At 42.4% G+C, this 23,057-nt stretch overlaps 1 protein-coding gene across 8 annotated transcripts in view; it reads left to right on the forward strand.

Annotated features, from left to right (window-relative positions):
• LOC101787695 (endogenous retrovirus group K member 7 Gag polyprotein-like) overlaps positions 1-23,057 on the forward strand; it is a 98,491-nt gene that overhangs the window by 48,300 nt on the left and 27,134 nt on the right. For 4 of the 8 annotated variants that reach the window (XM_063244518.1, XM_063244514.1, XM_063244521.1 and 1 more), the window contains exons 3-4: positions 5,756-5,864; positions 9,357-9,522. The exons of 1 other annotated variant lie outside the window; for it this stretch is intronic. The gene's annotated coding sequence lies outside the window, so the exon portion shown is untranslated. Of the gene's footprint in view, positions 1-3,636; positions 3,790-5,755; positions 5,865-9,356; positions 9,523-23,057 lie in introns of those variants that run through there. 3 more of the 8 variants (XM_063244519.1, XM_063244520.1, XM_063244517.1) reach the window with 3 other exon arrangements.

Genomic DNA, 23,057 nt, shown 5'->3' on the forward strand with positions numbered 1-23,057 from the left:
GCGCTCCTTAGGGCCTGCCTTCATCTGTCCACGGGCCCTTAGTGCAGACTTCCCTACTCAGAATGTACCGAGTGAACTGTGGTTGGGTCTGAAAATGCCGTTAAGCAGTAGCTACCCGGGTATGTTACCAGTTTTAGGGGTGTCGATCGGGCTCACAGCACAGCTGGCAGACACACAATCGCCATCCTTCAGTTTACCCAGGGTGGACGCAGTCCTCAGAATTCACGGCCCGGTCACTGCCTTGCTGCGCTGGACCAGGTGGGTGCCGGACGCTGCTGCACCGTCCCCGGGCTGTCGGGCCGGGTTGGAGCTGCTGTACTCTCGTCCCTTGCTCCTGGGGCTCAGCACCCTGGGAAGAGAGCAGGGCACTCCTGCCCTGGGCCCCGTAACCCTTCCAGGTGTCATCATCTCCGAATCCCCCGTGCCTGCTGTTTCAGGAGGGTCCTGTCTTCTCGTCACGGTAGGAGCTGTGGACACTGTGTTTCCTTTAGTTTCACAGCCTAACTCTAACCCGAATCAGCCAGGCTCAGCTCTCAGCACGCAAGGGGACAGTTTTGAAATGAACAAGAATGAACATCCCTTTCCTTCCTAAGAAAATCAGGGAAGAGAAAATTGGGCTTCCCTTTTTCTTCAAGCTGGGAGTCCAAAGCAAAACATTGTTTCTATATTTATGTTATAAAATCCTAGCTTTCCACGGACAAAAGATTAAAAAAAAATGATCATAAACAGTGAAGTTAGCAAAAAACAACAGAAAAACTAAAACAGAAACAAAAACCAAACCAACTTTCCCTCAAAGCTCCGACCATACTGCAGTCCTCTTGAGAATGTTAAGTGCCCTGGTGGATTATCACATGACACGCACATTTGCTGGGTAAACATTCCTTTGTCCCACAGGTGGGAAAGTAGCGAGTCTTTATAAACAAATTATCCAGGAAAAATTGTGTTCCATGTGTTGTGAGAAAATACTCTTTCTTTTTTCTCTAATGCTGAACCCTTATAATCCTGTTTATTTTACCCCCATTGACTAGCTGGTAAAGAATGTGGACATGGGGCAGGGCGTGGGCAAAACTGTTCAGTGTATAGCAATGTATGACACAGAATTTTTAAATTAGGTAGCAAAGTTCCTTTTCACACTTAAAAGCTGAAGACTTAAACATCACGCAAATAACAAATTATGAAGACTGTGAGCATACCAAAATAAAATTTGGTGCCAGATCAAATAAATAGATGATGATAACTTAAAACTTACTTTTATAAGTAGCGTGGGGATATTGAGATATATATTAACTTGTCCACAATTGCAAAAATTTGTTATGATGACTTTTAAACAAAGTCAAGCATTTCTGGGGGAGAAAGTAGAAAGGATTCTCTTGCAGAAAGGAGGGGGGCGGTGCTTTTCTTCTTGAAGCAGGGGAGCGGGGACCTTCTGGCTCCTCTCTTGACGTCCGGGATGTGACATCGTTGTGTCTAGGTCATTCACGCAGTGGTTTTGGGGTGTGGAAAGTGGCTCCGTTCCCTTCCATCTATTAAAGTTCTCTGATTCCATACTCAACAGCACTTGTGCCTAAATGTTTAAATTCTCCCGATGGAAAGGCACAGTTGTCACAAAGATACAAGTGAGAGAAACTCCTGATCTGCTAGATGTCTGGTACAAGTTCCTGTTCTCTAAAATCAAAGAATGAACTTTAGGAACAACGGAGGTTAAGAGCATAATATATTTATTGAGAGGAAGAAAGCTTCTGTCTGGGAGAGACCGAAGGGGTCCCAAGTGGGTTGCCAAAGACCCCACTTTTTCGAGTAACTTTTATAGAGCACGAGGTGAAGTGGGTCCAAGGTGGGGAGAACTGGGAGCTCGCATGGCAGATGGACATGAGGTGGGACAGACCAATAAGGACACCCCATGGGGTGTGGTCAACCAATAAGATTACGAGTGTAGCTGTTCAGGTAAAATCGATTAAGTTGGGATCAAATGGGGAGGACAGTCACATAGCAAACAGCTGTGAATACAGAATACAGACTTTAGGGGCTGGGGATTTAGCTCAGCGGCATAAGCCCCTGCCTTGCAAGTGTGCGGTTGTGAGTTCAACCCCTGGTACCAATAAAAATGACAAAAACAAAAAAAGTAGAGAATACAGACCTTGCTGGTCAGGGGCTGGGTTAATGGCTCCTTCTGGCTTCCTCAAGGTGATGGATGCCTATGTAGATTACCAGTCCCTGATGTTTATTTTTAGGGTGGGGTGCATTTGTTTTGGCTTTTTTCTTGAGGTCTGGCCCACAGCAGAGGAGTCTCCTCCAAGGCTGCAAGGTATCTGGCCTTCTGCACTGGCTCCTTCCGGGCCCAGCCCTGTCTGACTGCCCAGAATATTTCTCTCAAGCTCAGCTGCCTGTGACAAGAGCCAGAAAGCCCTGGTTAGTAAGCCCACCTGGCACGTCAGCGGAACTTGTTCTGTGGGCTCCTTACCAGCTTTTTCAGTCCCAACACTGTCCGACTTCCTTTATCTCCCGCTGATGCTGCTCCAGCCCCCTTTTGTCACAGAGCTGTTCCTCACTGAGAAATCCTGTTACCGGCTGCACCCATCAGGACGTTTCCATAAGAGCTTGGGAAGTTTTCCAAGCAGAGGGTGTTGATGCCATTTATGTCTTTTCGGTGGTGTGAAATTCTGTCCACCCCAGCAGTCACACTGGGAAATGCTGTGTAAGGCCCGTCCTAAATAACTGCCTGGCACAGTGGGACACTTGGGGAAAATAATTCTTCTTGTTAATTTCCACAAAAACAGAAAAAGGTGTCCTGGACCAGCCGTCCTGCCCTTGACTGATCTTTTGACCCCCAAAGACCCTTTCAACTCCACAGAATTCTCTTTCAGGAGCAGGCAGAGTGATCACGGATGTCTCTCATAAAATGCACTTCATGCTTTTCCTGTGTCAGCAGCTCTTAGATTACACACCAGCTGGCACCTGGCTGTCAGCAGGTCCTGCGGGTCATAATTTCCTAGTGTTGGAGTTCATGTGATAGCCTGCTCTCAAATGGCTTTACTCGAGACGATCTTATTTTGCCCCTGGTTGCCTCCCAAGGTTATCTCCTGATAACACATCCATCTCGTTTTTTACAGCCTTCAGCTCATAGCTTGAGGTGCGCATTAAAACTGTGAGACAGAAAACTGGGAAAAAAAATATGTGGAGTTCGCAGCCCTCCTTTCATATGAACATAATAGGAGGAAATCGCCCGCAAGGCTGCTTTATCCTGTGTTCTCTCACTGTGTCACTCACATTCAGCTGCGTTGGAGGAGGCTAAACGGTGACCGTGTTTCTCTGGGTGCTCGGCCGTGGTCTCCGAGGCACAGAGCAATCATTCTCTGCTGAGAGACCGTTTCTCTAGCTAATGCCCTACCTGGCCACTCATTTGACAATTTCACAGGCAGGACACGTGAGGAAGGACAGTCTTATTATGCATATATGTGAGGACACACACACACACGTAACATACTTAGACATATTAAAAACGTCTAAGCACTTTTCTCCTTTTACGGAATCACTGCAACCCATTCACAGTATGTAAATTTCACAACGGATACCACTGAGGATTCAGAAGGTTCCATGCGTTACCCAGAGCTGTGGAACTATGTCCTTTAGAATCTTGTTTAAAACAGTGATTCTGTTCCCCCCTTCACAACATCGCTGCTCTTCTCGGCATTAGGGTAACTTCAGCGTTTTAAAATAGAAGCTTTAAATGACAGACAGTCATGGAAATTCGTCAGTGCACTGGGAATGCAACTACCAGTCAGAGTGCGGGTAAGAATTTGCAGAGCGTTTGCCAGAATACAGTGTGGGGAGAGGAGGGCATGAGAGGGGCCTGGGGCGTGAGAGAGGAGGCGCGGTGTACTGGGGGGCCAGGCTGGGGTGCACTGTCACCCACAGGGTGTGCAGTGGGAGGCGGCAGGCGGCCTAGGAAGCTGCTGGGGGAGAGAGCAGGACAGCTCCGGAGACCGGCTCGCCAGCCTCCCTTGCTGTGGTTACAGGAAGCTACTTTTCACTATTTTCTCAATGAACAATTCATACCCATAATGCTGAGCGTCTTGCACAATCCAAACCTAACCACCTCACCCAAGCCCCGGCCTTCCTTTATTCTCCTTCATTTTTGTTTAAACAGTGGACTGGTCAGGAGAGACACCTTTCACACCAAAATGATAAAATATCCACTTAAAAGTAACCTTTTTCTCTATTTGCCCCTACAGATTATAGGCACTCTGCTGGTGGCTGTTGAAGATGTTTTGAGTGTGCTGACTTTGCTTATGGCCATTCCTTGCTCAGGCAACAGTTGAGCCACGATTTTAAGATGAATTTCCAACACTTAGAGTTTTAGATTAAAAAAAAAATCTAACAATCGCAAGTTAGTTTCTAGGATTTCCTGTTTCCTTTTCATAGAGACACGCTGATGGTCTGAGTGAAGCATAAGCCTTCAGAACAAGAATAAGATAAAAGTGTTCATTTACCTTCATTTACCTCCTCTAATAGAGGAGCAAAAAATTTTAGCATTCAGTCACAAGACTGTGCATGAACAAATAGATTTCATAAATAGAAAATGATTAAATAGTGTACTTAGCTGTGAATGGATAAGTACTTAATGAAGTGTTTTATCCTAAGCATACTCTTTGAGGATAAACACTGGTTATCACAGTAAGTGTTGATCAAAATTTTGTTCATATTAGGTGTTGGGCTGGGGTTTGTTTGTTTTTTGCTTCTTATTCAAATTCTGTATGTGCCCCCTCCCCACCTTTTTGCTGGTTTCAAAATCATTCTTTTGTTTCTAATGTTGATTTTTTTCTTCTTTTTGAGGTTGGTTATGCATTTATAATATTTATAAAATTGTAACTGATATATTAAAATATTCTACATACTAACTGAGTGCCATACCAAGTTTCTGCCCAGGTGTGCATTATCTAATGCTTAAGTCAGATAAAACATTTCTGTCCTCCCAAACATTCATCACTTATTTACAGTGAAAGCATTCAGAATTCTGCCTCGTAGCTTTCCCAAGTACATAGTTGTTATCTGTGGTCGTCCTACTGGGCACTGGTACATGGACTTCTGAGCTCCAATTGATGGAGCACCCAACCCTCAGCCTTCCTCATCCCTTCTCCCCGATCCTCCTGTTCTCTGTGACTGTCAGTCCACCTGCAATTTCTATGGGATCAACTCTTTTAGATTTCACATATGTATGAGATCGTGCAGTGCTCGTTTTTCTGTGCCTGGTTTATTTCACAATGATCCTCTGTTCAAAAAAATTGTTACACAGTGATCTTCAGATCATTATAACACAACGATCTTCAGCTTTAAAGAAATGTTCATTGCTGGGCATGGTGGCACCCTCCTGTAATCCCAGCACTCAAGAGGCTGGGGCAGGAGGATCATGGCGAGTTCAAGACCAGCCTGGGCTACAAAGTGAGCTCAAGGCCAGCCTGAACTGTACCCTGTCTCCAAAAGACAAAAAACAAAGTTCATAGGATACCTACTGTGCTAAGCATTTTCTAGAGTGTTGGTAGGAGCCAGAGCCAGCTTAGTGTATACATAGATGTCCCCTCAAAGCCTCATGTGATTTGAGGCGTGGCTGTAAGGAGGTATCAGGATCGCAGGGTGCTCTACCCTTCAGTGGATCAGTCCACTGGCGAGTTTACAGTTGAATGTGCTGTTAGAAGGTTGGGCCTCACAGAAGAGGTCACGAGGGGCCTGGCCTGAGAGGTTTTCTCTTCCTCCACAGCACCCTCCCCCTCTGCTTCCTGGTCTCCATGATGTGAGTACCTTTTCCTCCACCATGCTCCTTGGCCCCACCATCCCACCTTGAAGCCGGCCAACTGCGGACCAAAACTGTGAGCCAAAACAAATCTTTTCTACTTTACATTGCGGATGTATCGGCAACAAAGAAAGTGACTAAGATAGCCTTGCTCAAAATAGCGACTGTAATAAACTCCTGTGGGGTCTGAAATAAGACATAGCAAGGCTGCTAGGGATGGTGAGAGCTGGGAGACCAGGCCTCGGGAGTCTGTGTGCACTGTGGGCACTCTGCTGCTGCAGACAGAGCAAGCTGGTCTCACAGGAGGGCAGGAGACAGAACGAGAGAGGCCACACATCTCCTGAGGGGGAAACAGACATAAAAACAGAACTCTTCCTAATGTCTCCCGAGCGCCAGGTCCCAAGAGTCTCATACATAACCCGGAGCCTGTACTTAGATTTCCACATGATCTCGCTACTTGTCTTGACAATAACTTTCTTGTTAAGTGCTTTTCAGTGCTTCTCTGTTCCCCGTCAGCAAAACGTCTCTGCCTAAGGTGGCGGCTATGGTCTGAGCTCTGAAAGATCGTGCAAGAGTCCGAAGATGACTTAGGGACGGTTCTTGCTCCTAAAATTCTTGGAGTGAGGTGGAAAGCATAGGGCAAGGTGGAAAACACTTCAAAAATAATACAGGGCAGACCGTGTAAAAGACTGTAAGGAATAATAAAAGGAAAATAAAAGAATGTCTTGTTCAGATTGGATACATCTGAGATTTTCTAAATAAGGTAAACTTTTCACTGGACATTAAACAATATTAGGGTTTCAAAAGTAAGGACAAGTGGGGAATCATGTCCTAATGCAAAGAAAAAGTATCAGCAAACACAATGGCAGAAAAAGGCAACTCTCTAAAGAACAATTGTTCTGAAATGATTTTATTGTGCAGTACATGTAAGTGGGAACATTTAAGAGGAGACAGAATAAGTATAATTATGGCACAGGGCATGGAACATAGAACTTTTGTGTAGCCTTATGGAGAAGCTTTGGGTTTTTGTTTTTTTGTTTTTTCTCTTTCTTTCTTGGTTTCTTTGTTTTTCTTTGTTTCTTTCATTGCTGGGGATCAAACCCAGGGCCTTTAAGGACGAGGCAAGCACTCTACCACGAAGCTACATCTCTAGCCTCATAGAGATCTTTAATTTCAGGAATTATTTTTTAATGTGAGCCTGTAATAAAATTCAGTATCTAGTTTTCACCAGAAGTAGAGAAAGTCAAAGTAAGACAGCAGTAAAAAAAGGCTAATTATTAGAGGCTTGATCATAGACAGCTGCAAAAGGCCTCCAAGAGATTTTTCTGGATTAAAAACTGGAGCAAGAGTCAAGAGAATCAGTTTACTAGCAAACTAGTTCCAAGGTGGCACTGGACAAGGCTGATGACGGAATCCTCGGAAGAGATGGTCCAGGAGGAGGGAAGGAGATGGAGTGCAGAGTTTAAAGCATGTGAAAAAGCAGAAATTTGGGAACGGCAAGAAAGAGTGAACGGAATTGATCTCCAGGTTCCAAAGGAACACGGTTATAAAATACCTGGAACAAGGGATCTGCCTTTGTGGTAAAGGAAGAATTTCTTCAGGTCACAGAAATGGCCAGCATATGAAGGTGACCCAGTACGCTCTTGAAGGTTAGACCGGTATCTGGGGCACTCCGTGGACGCTTCCTTGGGTCTCAGCTTTGTTTAGATACCCTAGGAAAGAAAATTCCTTCCTGACCTAACCCCTGTGAAGGATATCAAGCCCAACCAAAGTAAATCTCAGAGGTCTATGTTTCTGAAAAAGAATTAGTGCCTTTGAAAGTGAAAAGTGTTATTCTTTTTCCCCTTAATAGACCATGATAAATTTATAAATGGATGTCAAGTGCTCCAGCAGTCTAGGGTTTAAAATATCAATCTATGGACCGTATAATTTATGGAGCACTTGCTGCAAATCACTTGACCCATTTCTGCCTTTTCCAAGAGACTTAAATAATTACTTGGTGCGTGGCGGTGCTTAAAGCACTCAGAAATTATTCAACAAAGTGTGTTTATATGCTGTAGGCCAGGAGGGAGTCAAGTGTTGATACGAGAGACAGTCATTAAAAGAAGATATTCCTCTATGGCCTCTAAATTCATGGTTTTCTCCTCCTGGGACATAACAGTAATTTCTCATAAAAGTAACCTCAAGTATGAGCTGACTCATTGTGTTCTCTCTTGGGTGCAAAACAAAAAAGACTGCACTATGTTATTCTGGTATTTCATGTTATTTGGAAAATTGTCTAATACTTGCAAAAGTTAAAATATTACATGATATAAACAATTAAGAGCTCTATGAGCCAGGAAAATGATGAACACGTCAAATATTCTAGATGTTTCCAATCAAAATAATGTATCAAAATATAAAAAGCAACCTTATCACTAATAAAATTAGGGAAGGGGCAAATCTTTTATCATAGACTATGAAAACCATCTGCCAGCCAGTACTGATTTCCTTATCTGAATACACATTTCACAAAGAATCTTAAACTAGAAGGGTCTGAAGGGCTGGCTGGCAGTATTTTGTTCAGAAGACAGAAATGAAAGAGAAATACTATGCACATCGCGCCATGCAAATGACTTGCTATAACGGAGAAGGTGCCAGCTTTGTAACCAGAGCCAAGGTTAACCTCCCTTTTTTGAGCAGCAGAGGCATTGAGAAATCACATAATCTCTCAAGTCTCCATTTCTGTTTTTGTAAAGTAGAAATCAGACACACATATCCTTTCACCAGGTTGTTTTAATGATTATATAACATCGACAAGGCTGGAAATTTAGCACAGTGTGAGCACTGTAAATATTAGTCCCATACTCTTTCCATGCACTGCATCACCCTGCCAGGATCCAGCCCACAGCAATCATGCTGCAGAACCAGGTAATCTGAGCTACGGGAACTCAACTCAAGAGTCACATTCTCTACAAGGCTTCTTTTAAATCTGTGGTGTGCAAAATACAGCTTCAGTTAGAAACAAAAGGCTCAATAGGAAAGTAGGGGTTATTTTAGATAACAATGAGTTGACATTCTCAATAATTCAAGAGTCAGGGAAAGTGACAGTTTTCTATTGCTGTTATTTATTTAAAATATAAGCCATAGTTATAACTTAGAAACAATCACAACTGACCTGTCTTTCTAGGTTCTATAGAAGCCTACCGTTACAGTTTAGATCTAGGATGTTTCCCAGCAGTCTTCTGGGCTTAGGAGGAGGCCTCTGGAATATGATTGGATTGAGGAGGCCCCGCCCTCCTCCATAAACCAATCCTCCACCCCCACCCCGTGTGCTCATAGCCCAGTGTGCTGTTAGAAAGTACAGCCTGGTTGGAGGGCAGGTCACTGGGGGCGTGGCCTGTGTGGTGCTCCACCTCCCTGGCTCCTCCCCTCCCGCTGCTTCCTGACTGCCCAGGCTTGAGCTCCTCTTACTCAACCAGGGCCCGGCACTATCTTTATTTCTCCATGAAGTCAGGCGACTGCAGATGGAAACCACAGACCAAAGTAAACTTCTGTTCCTTTAAATTGTTAGGTGTTTTTTTTTCAGCAACGAGAAAGTGACTGACAAGAAATGTGTAAATTATTCTCCAACGATTTTGAGAAATCTCATCCATATTTACCCAACGTAACACGACTTGGGAGCCATGTATGTGCCTGTTCGCATCACAAGACAAATAAGCATTATGAAAGAGAGCAATGCCACAACCTAAGAGGTGAGCTACAGGAGTACACACACCTAGAAATTTCTGCAGACCAATCTGAAGATGTCATTTCTCCCTGAGGCGGTGTTAGGGTTTGTGTCTAGACGCCCCCCACATCCTCATGTGGTAGTAGGACTCTTTTTTGGAGGTGTCTGACTCTGTGTGATTGCAGTGTAATGCCGGGACTCAGGGTGCTGGGGTTCAGGGTGGGTGAGTGCTGGGCCAGTCCACTGAGTGGATCGGCACTGCCCAGATCCCAGTGGTCTGGATGCTCTAAGGGACAGAAGGAGGCCTGTCTTGCTAGTTCTCTCATGGCTTCCACCACCATGAACTGTTGCCTCTCTGCCGTGTGCTGCCCTGCCTTGAATCCAGCCGACAGTGGACTGAAACTTCCACAAACCGTGAACTAAATAAACCTTTTGTCCTCTAAGCTAGGTTGTTGGGTCTTTTGTCTCAGCCAGAGAAAACTGGCTAAGACATAGGGTCAATTTTAAAAGCTATATGATTTTCACCAGCCTCCACTGTGTGTGGGACACAGATCACAGACTGTCGGTGCTATAAGCACCCGTCTAAAGGCCTTCACGACACAGAAATTCTGACTCTCACAGCCCGTATCTGACTTTGATTCTCTAAAACAGAGGAGCTTGCAGGACCCTGCAGTGAAGGGGGAAAGTGTTTTCCTTTTTCAGAGAAGAAAGTAACTCTTGTTCTGTTCATCCCATCTGCGTGTATTAAAACATTTTTGAAAAAATGCAGAGCCAGGGATTAGTCATGTTCTAAAGAACACAAGCAGAAACAACATGAAGAGTACAGAAACACATCCAAATAAGTGTGTGTGTACAAAGTAAGTAAATTGCAGCTGACTGCAATAATGGAGCTACCCCTGGGGAGACAAATGGGTTCACCGTTTGACTAGCATCAATCACCACTGCCCCATTTGTCCTGGTTATTTTACACACATGGCAGTCCTCCTGCCTCAGCCTCCTGAATGCCGAGGTGACAGGCATGTGCCACTATGACCGGTGTGATAGGTTTATATAATGAATTGGTTTCTATAGTTTACATCAGTTCCTCTGCCCTCTGTTCTTCATAAAAGTCGGCATCACAGATAGAAGCCTTGTTGATAGAGACCCACTTTACTAATGTTTATTTCTCTTGGAAAGAATACTTGATGGACAGAGGTGCCCGTGTCTGACTTTAGGAGGCACGTGCCTCCGTTTCCACACTTACCCTGATTTGAGAGGGCCCGGACACACACAGTCCCTGTCCCCTTCCCCGGACCCCTGCTGGAGTCCCGTGCGCATCTTCGGCCTGTGACTTCCCCTGCTCGTGAAGGGCCAGGGCTCGGCCTCCTCCATGGTGGAACAGCAGTGATTTTTCTCTGGACAGCCAACCCTTCCCTGGACGGTTTGGTGCAGACAGGCAGCGTCAATGCTTGCACACTTCCTGCCGTCTATTGTCCGTGAAAGGAGTGGGCGGACACCCTGGCCACTCCAGAGGCCTCAGAGAGGCCTGGCCTTCTCACTGTCCTTTCTTTGCCTCTGTCCTGGCCCCGTCCATGTCTCTCTGCACTCACTGTGCAGTTCCTGGCCCCTTCAGGACAGCTCCCGCATCTTCCCACATCCTGACCAGGATACCAACCTGATTCAGCCTCTCCTTGCCTGTGCTGGCAGAGGCCCAGGCCCTCCCTGACCTCCGTGGCACTTGGCACTTCTCTAAAAAGTCCCTGTCCCAGTTCCGAAGCAGTCATCAGGACTGTGTGGTCACTGCTCCTGGGCCTCTCAGGGGACAAAACTGGAAAACACATTTTCACATGGACAGATACAAATGAGGTCACACAGCTCACATTCAAAGTCACAGGAATTTTACTGCTTTGATTTGATATTATTCTGCTTTCTCTGAATATCTGGGTTCCTAAAAGTCTAACATTTGCTTGTTGTGTACTGATTTCGTGTGTGTTTCCACTCATGACAGGGGTTTTTGTTTTGTTACTATGATTATTATTATTATTATTATTGGGGGTGGTACCGGGAATTCAACTCACAACTCTCACTTGCAGGCAGGCACTTGTGCAGCTGAGCTTTGTCCCTGGCCCGTTTTTGTCCTTTCAAGACTGGATCTTTAAGAGAACCTATTCTCTGTGCTGATCTCTGTCCAGGGAGGTTTCTATGTGTAATCCCAAGGAGAAGTTGTTGGAATTCTAGTGAGTTAATTCCAATCTACCTCTTCCAGTGCAACCCCAGGCAAGAGTGATAGAGACACTAATGATAGAGGGGAAAGAAACTTCTGATCTACTAGATGCCCCCAGTAGAGATTTGTGTTCTCTAAAACTGAAAAATGAATTGTAGGCACAACAGAAGTAAAGAACAGGATATATTTATTGACAGAAAGCTTCTGTCTGACAGGGAGATAGAAGGGGTCCTCAGTGGGTGGCCGAGGACTCTGCCCTTTCCAGGGACTTTTGCAGAGCAAAACCATGAGGTGAGGTGGGTCCAGAGTGGGGAAAAAGGAACTTGCAAGGTGGGCATGCGGTGCGACAGACCTATGGTCAACTAATAAGATTATAATTACTCAGGTAAATTGATTAAATTGGGATCAAACTGATTAAGTTGGGATCACATGTAGCAAGGAGGTGTGAATGCAGAACAGTCTTTGCTGTCGAGGGGCTGGATTAATGACTCCTGGCTTTCTCAACATGATGGATGCCTATGTAGAATATCAGATCCTGAGGTTTATCTTCAGGGTGTGGCTGCATTTGTTGTGCCTTTTATCTTGGGATCTGGCCCACAGCAGAGGTGTGTGTCTCCTCCAGGGTTGCAAGGTATCTGGGCTTCGGCACTGGCTCCTTGGAGGACCCAACTCTGTCTGAGTGCCTATAGTATTTCTAAGTAATTAGGCTGCCTGTGACACTAAGGCATATATAGTTGTAGGGAGCTAAGGAGTCCTAAGTCCAGCCATGATGGTGATTCACTGAAACAAAAACCACACCCAGGGCCCAAAATGAGTTTTATGAATTCTCCATGAGGGGAGTGGCTTGGGGATGAGTGACAGAGAGAGTGGTGGGAAATATGTGACAGCCTGAGCTGGGCTAGACAGGAGATCTGAGATCACCTCTGCGATATGCAGAAGACAAGATATGCAGAGACAGCAATCTGCATAACACAACTGAGATAGTGTCTAATAATCTGGGATCAGTGCTTCAATTCTTTTGCCCTGGGAGGTCATAGCCTCTTTTTTGAGACTTGGTCCCAAGTCCCAGCTGACAGCATGGAGCATGCTCCATCTCGCCTGGCTCAATCGTGTATTTTGGGAGTCACTGGGAGAGGTGACACTGACCTGTTGCTTTGCTTTAAAGATGACATAGCAGCTCCTCAGCCAGCCCAATTCCTATTGCTTAAAGCCAGCTGGAGGAACAAAGAAATAACCCAGCCAGCTCTGTACATAGCAGTACACGGAGACAGGGTCAAGTTTACCCACAGTGGAGACAGCTATTCTTTTCAAGGAGAGTCATCTGGGTGGTTTTCCACAGGTATTGCTATGCAGTTCAGCCTGGCCTTGAGCTCAATTTGGAGCCCAAACTGGGCTCAAATTCCCAATGATCCTCCTGCCTCAGCTTCCGAGTGCTGGCTTGCAAGTGTGCGCCACCACACCTGGCTTCACGATAGTCTTTTAAAAAGCAATGCCAATGTTGGCAGGTACAGTCCCATGGGAGGGAGTTCAGGATTTCTTTGTGCTTCATTTTGTCTTTATTGTAGGTCTCATTAGTAACATGAGGGCCTTAACATCACCGGAAGTCTGTGGTTTAGAATGAGGTTCGTTAGCTTCTTATTTGTATTTAGAAACTACCTTGCTGATCAAGAAAAGATGGCAGATAGATAACAGCAGCTACAGAGGCTCTCTGAGATATCCAGCTTAGATTCCAGGAATGGTGCAGTGTGGGGAGTCCTAAGCAGAGGGAGATATACATTGCTGACCAAAGAATGAACTAAGCTGAGAGAAACCAATTGGAAATGCAGTCCCAGTGCTACAATTGGAACAGCTAAAATCTTGGTGCTGCCACCTGAACTCGTATATTGAACTTGCTGCCACTGCCGTGCCTGAATTGGCGCAGCCGGGATGGCCCACTAGTTTCAACTCACTGGAGACACAAACACTCTGAGAGCGGGAATTGGTGAACTGAATTGAGAGCAGAGCTGGCGGGGAGCCCTGCATCGACCTGAAGTGAGTGAGAGGAACAGGGACCCTTCCCTTGAGGCTCCAACACAGGACATTCTGGGACTGGGCAAACTGGCCAGAACAAGGTGCTATAATGACTTCAGTCAGATATTCCCTTCTCAAGTAGGATTGGTGGGGAGCACTTGACCTAGGTAACACCATGGACTGAGGCCCAATAGGCTAGCCCAAATCAAGTCCCTGTGCCTGGCAGTGCACCCTAATACAGTGAAGCTTTCAGATACTGCAGTGGGTGGGACCACCTAGTCAGCGCACCTCAGACATACTGAAACTGACAAAGAAAGAAACTAGGCCTCCTATATATGCCTGTATGGGAGGAACAAAAAAATATAAGAAGAGGAGGCAACAAGAAAGGGTCCTCAGTCCCCAATCCTGAGAACACTGATTCATGAAAGGTAAATGCAAAAGAGAATGAGGACAGAAAACATGCAGTATCAGACATGGCACCAATAGACATAAGTGATATTTTCTGGACCTCATAGATGAGTTTAAAAAGTGAAGTATTTAACAAGTAAAGCAAAATAGGATAATTAAATAAATGCTAAACACCTCCCAAGAAAAAACAGATGGTAGAATGAAAGAATAAAAAAAGGGGAGAACTATTTGATGGAGAAAATAGAGAAAACATAGAATACATGAAGCAGGTTCAAAGAGATTACCAGGAAACTAAAAACTCTATTGAAAGCTGGCATAACAGCTTGAAAGAAACTAAGGATAGATTATCTGAACTGAAGGACAGGTTTGTAATGTAGGAACAGGAAAGGAAAAACTTCTGAAAAATAACAAGGAAACAAGCAGTAACAATACAAAGGCTAGAAGATGACCAGAGGATGTATAACTTAAGAATAAAGAATCTGAATGAAGAAGCAGGGGTACAAACAAAGGAACTGCAAAGGCTATTCACAGAAATAATTAAGGAAAACTTCCCAAACATAGGAAAAGGAAAAGATGCTCAGATGTATGAGGCATACAGAACTCCAGCCACCTACAATCAAAACAGAGCTACACCCAGGCATATAATAATCAAGATTCCAGAAATCCAATATAAGAACAGAATATTAAAATCTGTCAAAGACAAAAAACAGATAATTTACAAGGGAACACCCATTAGAATTTCAGCAGACTTCTCGGCACAAACCATCAAATCTCAAAGAGTGTGGGGCAAAATAATCCAAGCCTTGAAAGGCAATAACCTCCAGTCAAGATTGATTGCACAATTGTCCCTAGAAATTAATGGATAAACAAGGTGCTTCCAAGATAAAAAGAGGCACTGAGAGAATTCGCAACCACCAATCCAACTCTACAGAGAATACCGCAGGATATTCTAAAGAGAGAGCAAAGTACCAGGATTCCAGAAACAGTGGCAGAGAGGCCACAATGAATGAAGCAGAAAGTAAAATGAAGAAGACAGACAACTAATGACAGAAAAAGAGCACAACAGAAATGAGGCAAAGAAGGTTGGATATAATTTCTAATATAGATGGCCTAGATACACTAAAAAAGAAAGAATTTCAGGCAGAGTGGATCAAGAGGTAGGGTCCACCAAGAGAAAATATTTACAGGAAATATAATTAGCCACCAAGAGGAAATTTTTACAGGAAATATAATTAGCCTGAAGAAGGTTATATAGACCAAAATCAAATATGAGAAAATGGAACTTGATGTGATAGGGAACCAGAGAGTAATAGGGGTAACTGGGCCAGTATTTATGGATAGGTTCAACAGACAGGCTTTAATAAATAAAGAAATATAAATCCAGCCCAGGAGTGAGAAAGTTTGGAAACAGGTAAAGAGCGGGTCCCCCCCCCCAATATAAAACTGTGAGTGTTGGGGAGACCAAAAATATACAGTTCATTCTGGGGGAGTGAAGGGGGAGGAATAGTCTTTTTTAAAAAATAGCAGAAGATATACCTAATAGTGTATCAGGAAGTAAAATCCTTATTACTCGCACCACTCTGCTTGGTTGGAACTTGTTCCGTTCTAGTTTATATACAAGCACTGGATCTGAGGGCACAGACAGCTGTCCTGAAGATATCAGGACATAGCACAGTGGTCATCTTTAATTTCCTATTAACTCAATCAGGATACCTGTGTGACTTATACTGTTGTATTGTGACTGATCTTAGTTAAATCTGACTTGTTTGATTGCTGCTTATTATTGACAGATTTTACTCAAAACTGTTAGGTTGCTGGTATCAAGTTGAGGAATATAGACAACTTTATTGAAAATGACAATGATTCACCACGATATCCATTCTGATTTGATTACTACCTGTTTTTGTAGCTCTACACTATTTACAAAGTTGTATTACTATTAATTCTGTTATGTAGTGATATGTTCAGTTATACTTTATCTGATGATACACTCAATTCTTTTGATGATAATAAGAAACAGCACAGTGACCATGGTAGAACTCCTTATACAGCAGTTTTATATCTTTTTAGTTTTATGTGTCTATAGGAAAATGTTTAGTTCTGTCCTGCTTTGTTCTGTCTCTCCCTCTAATATAGAAAGGATAGAAATACATGTTAAGACTCATGCTTGCGTAAAACTTATAAACAGTCTATGAGAACTGATCTTGTGACACATGATGAAATGAACAAATACTTTGAAGGAAAGAAAGGGGCACTGCACTACCCAGTGCTGATTCTGGAGTGTTATTACATGAAATCGAAAAATATTATTAATCTTTGTTTTAATCTAATAAGTTTTGTTAGGTCCCAACATAAATGAAGATATGGATAAATATGTACAAGTCTAAGTGTATAGGATTGACAGCCATATTCCTTAGTTTTTGTTGGATAGTTGAACAGAACTTGTTTGCAGTCTCCCTGGTTGAATTCCCATTTATATGTTCCACTTTTGTAGCTTGAACAACTATTTGTGAGGGGACAATATGTATATATCAACTAGTGATTTGTTACTGTTTATTTCTTTTCTTTGAAAGTATTACTATTTCTGCCCATTTTCTATTTTGTTTTGTCTTTCTTTAAATAATAATAATAATAAAAGAAACTACCTTGTTGTTTCCCATTTGTGATTCTTGTTCTTATGTGATGTATGTATGGTTTCCAAACTGAAGCCATAATCCAAGGTCAAGCACTGTCACTGTCTCTTGCCCTCTGTCTTCTCCCTGTGACCAAAGATAATCATTCTTGTTGCTTTTTAGTCTACCTTTGCATGGTATGTTTTTAAAAAAATATTAATACACAATCACAATTCACACATGCTTGCCATCGCTTCTTGCACAAGAAGAAAGTTGCAGTGTACGTGCTTCTCCGTCTTGTCTTGTTCCTTAACAATACATCTTGGAGAGCCCTCAAAGCTTTTAGAGACCTGTTCTATGGCAGTACCATCATCACGGCCTAAATGGCTGGCTTAGCACTTGGGAGGCTAAGCCAAGAGGATCAGTTCGTGAGTTCAAGATCAGACTGAACTACGTAAGGAGACTCTGTCTCAAAATACTTAATAAATAAATAAAAATGGTTGGTTTTTAATAGCTTAAAAATAATTTTCTAATATTTTTGCAAGTAGTCTACTATTCCTAAAAAGTACTTTTTGCTTTTGTGCATGATGGTTACTTCCCATTGAAGGCTTTAAAACTAAGTCAGTGCTGTGCCTTTCTAGACACTTCTCCTTCTCAAGCTCAAAATAGCAACTCTCATGCAGAAATATGAGTGTCCACAGTGAAAAAGATGAAACTCTTTAAACTGAAGCAGAAATTTTTAGTTGGTATTTCTCAGCGCTGTGCATTGAAAAGTGTCCTGTAATCTTCAGATTACAGCTTACCGGAACATAAGTAGAAAATTATCTCTTTAAAGAAACATTAAACACTCCTTGTAAGTTTTGGTAGTGCTGAAAACTTGTAAAAACATATCACAAATTTGAACACTAAATGCTTTAAATCAAACAATCAAAATACTTCTCCATTTCTTCTGTCAATACAGCTATGGCACAAATTTTGAGAGTGCAAACTCCAAGGAAAATCACTGCACACACACACGGCACAACACTGCACCAAATGAACTTGTCAAAGAAGCAGGATTCACCAAGGATTTACCTTCAAACAGCACAGCCAGTGGAGAGTGGATGTGTGGCTGGGGCTTCCAAGCCCCTGGGAACTGGCTGCCCTGGATTTAACATTTCTGCTGATCCAGCTGAGGATTTAGCTCAGTGGCATAAGAACCTGCCTGGCAAGCGCAAGGTCATGAGTTCAATCCCCCTGCCAAAAACAAACAAAAAAACAAAGGTAAAAAAAAAAACAAAAAACATTTCCACTGATCCAGAGAATCTTTAAAGAAAGCTGCCAAAGTTCACGTATAATTTTTAAATTCTGAAAGACTTGCTAAGGACAATATATGTAAAAACTACAATAAACACAGCACAAATGTTTAAGTGATTTGTTCTTGCAAAGCCCAGCAGTAGGAAGTGTGTATTTTCCATTAGAAAACCCTAAAAGGGGAGAACATGGTGGATAGATAACAGCAGCTATGGAGGCTCTCTGAGATAGCTGACTTAGAACCCAGGAATGGTGCAGTGTGAGGAGTCCTAAGCAAGGGGAGATATACCCTGCTGACCCAGGAACAAACTAGGCTGAGAGAAACCTACTGGAAATGCAATCCTGGTGCTATAACTGGAACAGATAAAGCGCCGAAGCTGGAACCTGTGCCTCCGGAAACCGTGATTTGAATTTCCTGCCACTGTTGCTGCATCTGAATCGGCATAGAAGGGACAGAGATGCGAAAGCTCTGAGAGCAGGAATCAGTGAATGGAGTTGAGAGTGGGACTGGTGGGGAGCCCTGCATTGACCTGCAGTGAGTGAGAGAAATGGGGACCCTTCCATAGACTAGGAGGCTCTGACAGAGGACATTCTAGGATCAGGCAGACTAGCCGGAACAGGACGCTGCAGTGACTTTAGTCGCATATTCCCCTCTCAAGTAGGATTGGTGGGGAGCGGTTAGCCTGGGTGATGCTGCGGACTAAGACCCAGTAGGCTAGCCCAAACCAGGTCCCAGCACCTGGTGGTGCACCCTAGCAGTGAAGCCTTCAGTAGGCTGACTTGGAGGGGTGGGCCCAGCAGAGGCTGCCCAGGTCTGTGTCTACCTAGTACACTGCAGTGGGTGAGAACACCTAGCTGGCAGATTCAAACAAACTGTAACCCACAAAGATAGAAACTGGGCCTCCTGTATACGTTTATATGGAAGGAACAAAACGTATGGGAAGAGGGCGCAACAAGAAAGTGTCCTCGGCCCCCAATCCTGAGAACACTGATCTAGGAAAGGTAAATGCAAAGGTAGAATGAGGACAGAAAACATGCAATATCAGACACAGCAACAATAGACATAAAGCAATATTTTCTGGACCTCATAGATGAGTTCAAAAGTGAAGTATTTAACCAAGTAAAGCAAGATATAAATAGAATAATTTAAAAAAAAATGCTAAATACTTCCCAAGAAAAAACAGATGGTAGAATGGAAGAATAAAAAAGGGGGAGAATTGTTTGATGGAGAAAATAGAGAAAATATAGAATACATGAAGCAGGTTCAAAGAGATTACCAGGAAACTAAAAACTGTATTGAAAGCTGGCATAAGAGCTTGAAAGAAACTAAGGATAGATTATCTGAACTGAAGGACAGGTTTGTAATGTAGGAACAGGAAAGGAAAAACTTCTGAAAAATAACAAGGAAACAAGCAGTAACAATACAAAGGCTAGAAGATGACAAGAGGATGTATAACTTAAGAATAAAGAATGTGAGTGAAGAAGCAGGGGTACAAACAAAGGAACTACAAAGACTATTCACAGAAATAATCCAGGAGAACTTCCCTAATTTAGCAAAAGATAAAGATAGATGTATGAGGCATACAGGACCCAGCCACCTACAACCCAAACAGAACTACACCCAGGCATATAATAATCAAGATTCCAGAAATCCAATATAAGAACAGAATATTAAAAGCTGTCAGAGACAAGAAACAGATCACTTACAAGGGAACACCCATTAGAATTTCAGCAGACTTCTCGGCACAAACCATCAAATCACAAAGAACGTGGGGAGAAATAATTCAAGCTTTGAAAGATAATAACCTCCAGCCAAGACTGATATATCCTGCACAACTGTCCCTAGAAATTAATGGAGAAACAAGGTGCTTCTAGGATAAAGAGGAACTAGGGGAACTTGCAACCAGCAATTCAACTCTACAGAGAATACTGCAGGACATTCTAAAAAAGAAAAATACCAAGATTCCATAAACAGTGGCAGAGAGGCTACAATGAATGGAGCAGAAAGCAAAATGAAGAAGACAAACTGACAACTAATGACAGAAAAAGAGCTCAACAGAAATGAGGCAGAGAAGGTTGGATGGTAGGAACAGCTATTTTGGAGAAAACAAGACATCATAATAGCTAGTGCTGATTTAATATAATCTTGCTTTGAAGTCCCATCAAACTTTTGTTCTTCTGTCTCAATCGGTCTTAACATGTTGTATCTTATTGGATTTTATTATATGTGATAATACAAACAAAAACTTTTATAGACAAGGAGATTATACAGAAACCATTGTTCATTTTCTGTTAGTTGGTTCTAAATACCCTGTAATACTGTCATTCTCTTGAATGGCTTTACTATGTCTTGATATGTTTGATGCTACAGTATTCGAAGTTATACTCAAAGATTTCAAGGAAAGAGACACTATGGTAACTACTTTTATGTCGGGATATCTTATGGTGAAAAACTATTTTGCTTAAATGGTTATGTTTTGACCTGTGCTGTTTTGTCGTTATGTCCTCTTTTATCTCAATCTGCTTTTTTAATTATTTACTTTTTTATTTTTATCTTTTTAATTAAGGGGAAAAATAAATACAAAATAGCAGGATATATAATAGTAACCAAAAAAAAAACAAAACAACAACAAAAAAAACCTACAAATGGCCCTTACCAAAGGGTTTAGAAAATGACCCATTCCCAGGCACTAATCATACCTACAGTGCACACTTGGTGTAACTACTCTGGGTGATTCCTTTTTTTTAAAAAAGAGAGTAAAACTAAACAACAAAACAGAATAAAGTAGATCAGAAGAAAACAATATAAGTGACACAGATTTCAAAGCAATAATAGGATACCTACCATAGTTACCATAATGTCTTTTGTTTTCTTCCAAATAGTTATCCATATCTTCACACACAATTAATTCATACAAAACAAAATGGTATTAAACTGATCAGAACAGGGTGATGAAAGCATTACCGGCCTTCAAAACCAGACAACAGGAAAATCAACAATGGCTGCCGTAATGTCTCTTGTTCTCATTCAAATTAGCTGTCCATCCCTTTATGTATGTTGAAATTGAACAATACAAAACAGACTAATACCACCCTGAACAAAGAATAACAGCATTGCTGGATTTCACAGCATGACGATACGGAATCCACAATGGATACCATAATGTCTCTTTTTCTTCAAAGTAGCTGTTCATTTCATCACGTATAATATAATCGATTCTCATTAACTGTGTAGGGCAAGTTCTACACATGTACAAGCCTCTACATGTATACCTATCTTTTCTGTATTAGAGTAAAACACAAAACAAAACAAATGACTAAAAAAACACAAAACAAAAAGGACAAATAAATAACAATAGCAAAGAGCCCAAAACAATGATGATATAGGCCTTCAAAACAAGTTGGTAGGAGCATAACTAGGGTTGTTATTTTACATAACGTTCTTTAAGGGTTCCGCAGATCACCAGACACTAATATGCAAATTGTTCCAATCCTATGAATGTTAGCTGTTTTGTTCCAAGAACTTGTGGAATTTGTAGCACAATCATCTTAGCTAGCCTAAGTGTGATTATACATTTTTTTTTCTTTTTCTGGGGTGATTCTTTAATGTGGGAAGTTTTATAGCTTCCTGGTAATTCATCATGAAATCAAGATTAAGAATCCCCACCGTAATGGAAGACTTCATGACCCAAAAAGACCTGAACCCTGTGAGGAGAATCTTTCTAAGTCTCAGATGGAGGCAGCACCTTTGCTTGGAGAAATCCTTGACATGACACGTCCTTGGATTCAGTGTTCTCTGTATTCCCTTCTATCGCCACCAAATCCGGAAGTGGTCACCTCTGTCAACACAAATAGAAATCAGCATTTTAAAGCTACGTCAGTTGTTCTGCTTATTTGTACCTGCCTACAGGAGCCCCGACACTTTAACATTAGTAATATATTAGGCTCCACCTTAAGCCAAACTCCAACACAGGTGAAATGAAATGGAATTACCAAATTTTGGCCATTAATGCTTAATTATGCATTTCATTAAGTTCTACTTTAAGTGCTTGATTAGTAACAATTAGTCTTCTGTCTGCCCTAATTTATATGCACCTGTCTCCAATTACAGTGGCACTATGTCAGTCTCAAAAAAATACACCTCAAACTCTTTACAATAACTTGGATATTTCTGCCTACCCAAGGATATTTGTCTTGCCATTTAAGAGATAGTTCTTTATTTTATTTCAAATGCATTTTCTGTCACTGATTATCCAGCTTTGTGAAAGGCCACTCTTTAAAATGATGCGTAATGCATTAAAATGATGATGTCACTTCAAATTCTAGATCTAAAAAACACCAATATTCATCCAGAATTTCTTTCTAAAAATCACTGTTGACTTAAAAGATATGAACACAGAAAACCCTTCTAGTAGCTGTTTTTTGCAGATTGCTGACTTCTTTGCTTTATTCCTAGATTTAGAGAAGTACTGGGGGGTTTCCACACCCAGAGAAACTCGCTGTTGGAGTAGGAGAAATAATGCAGTGGTGGCACTTTCCCGAGCAGGTGTGAGGACAGGGTGAAATCCCGTCTGGGACACAGAGGTCTAAACCAATGGCACTATTTTTCAAAGGCACACCTCTCAGATTGGTTTCCCCAAACTTCTGCCTTTCTTGTTTTGCTTGTGGGAGGCCCTCTTGCTAGTCTCATATTTTCTGATGATCTATTGCTAAATTCTCCACTTATGCCACATCATGCTCTTGATTTTACCCTTCCAAGACATTCCATTCTACTTCAGTGTCTCTGCTGTTTATTTTCTTCCCTCTTTTGGAATGGACTTCTCTTGCCTTTGATGGATCCCATGCTTGTTCAAAGGCCAGTTCAAACCCTACCATTTCCAGGAGTTGCAACTCAGGAGAGCAGTCAGTCTTGATTTCCACGTCAGAGGACGTGGGCTTAGATCCTTTCTTTTGTGTTAGGTGACTGTGAGCTGGTTAGGTAGTCTTAATTCATCTGTGATGTGGGGGCAGGAGGCACATTAGCATAAAAGCATT

Source organism: Cavia porcellus, unplaced genomic scaffold (genome assembly GCF_034190915.1).
Source record: "Cavia porcellus strain 051 isolate PalLab524CR breed Dunkin Hartley unplaced genomic scaffold, mCavPor4.1 scaffold_120, whole genome shotgun sequence".
In the NCBI taxonomy this organism is placed as follows: Eukaryota; Metazoa; Chordata; class Mammalia; order Rodentia; family Caviidae; genus Cavia; species Cavia porcellus.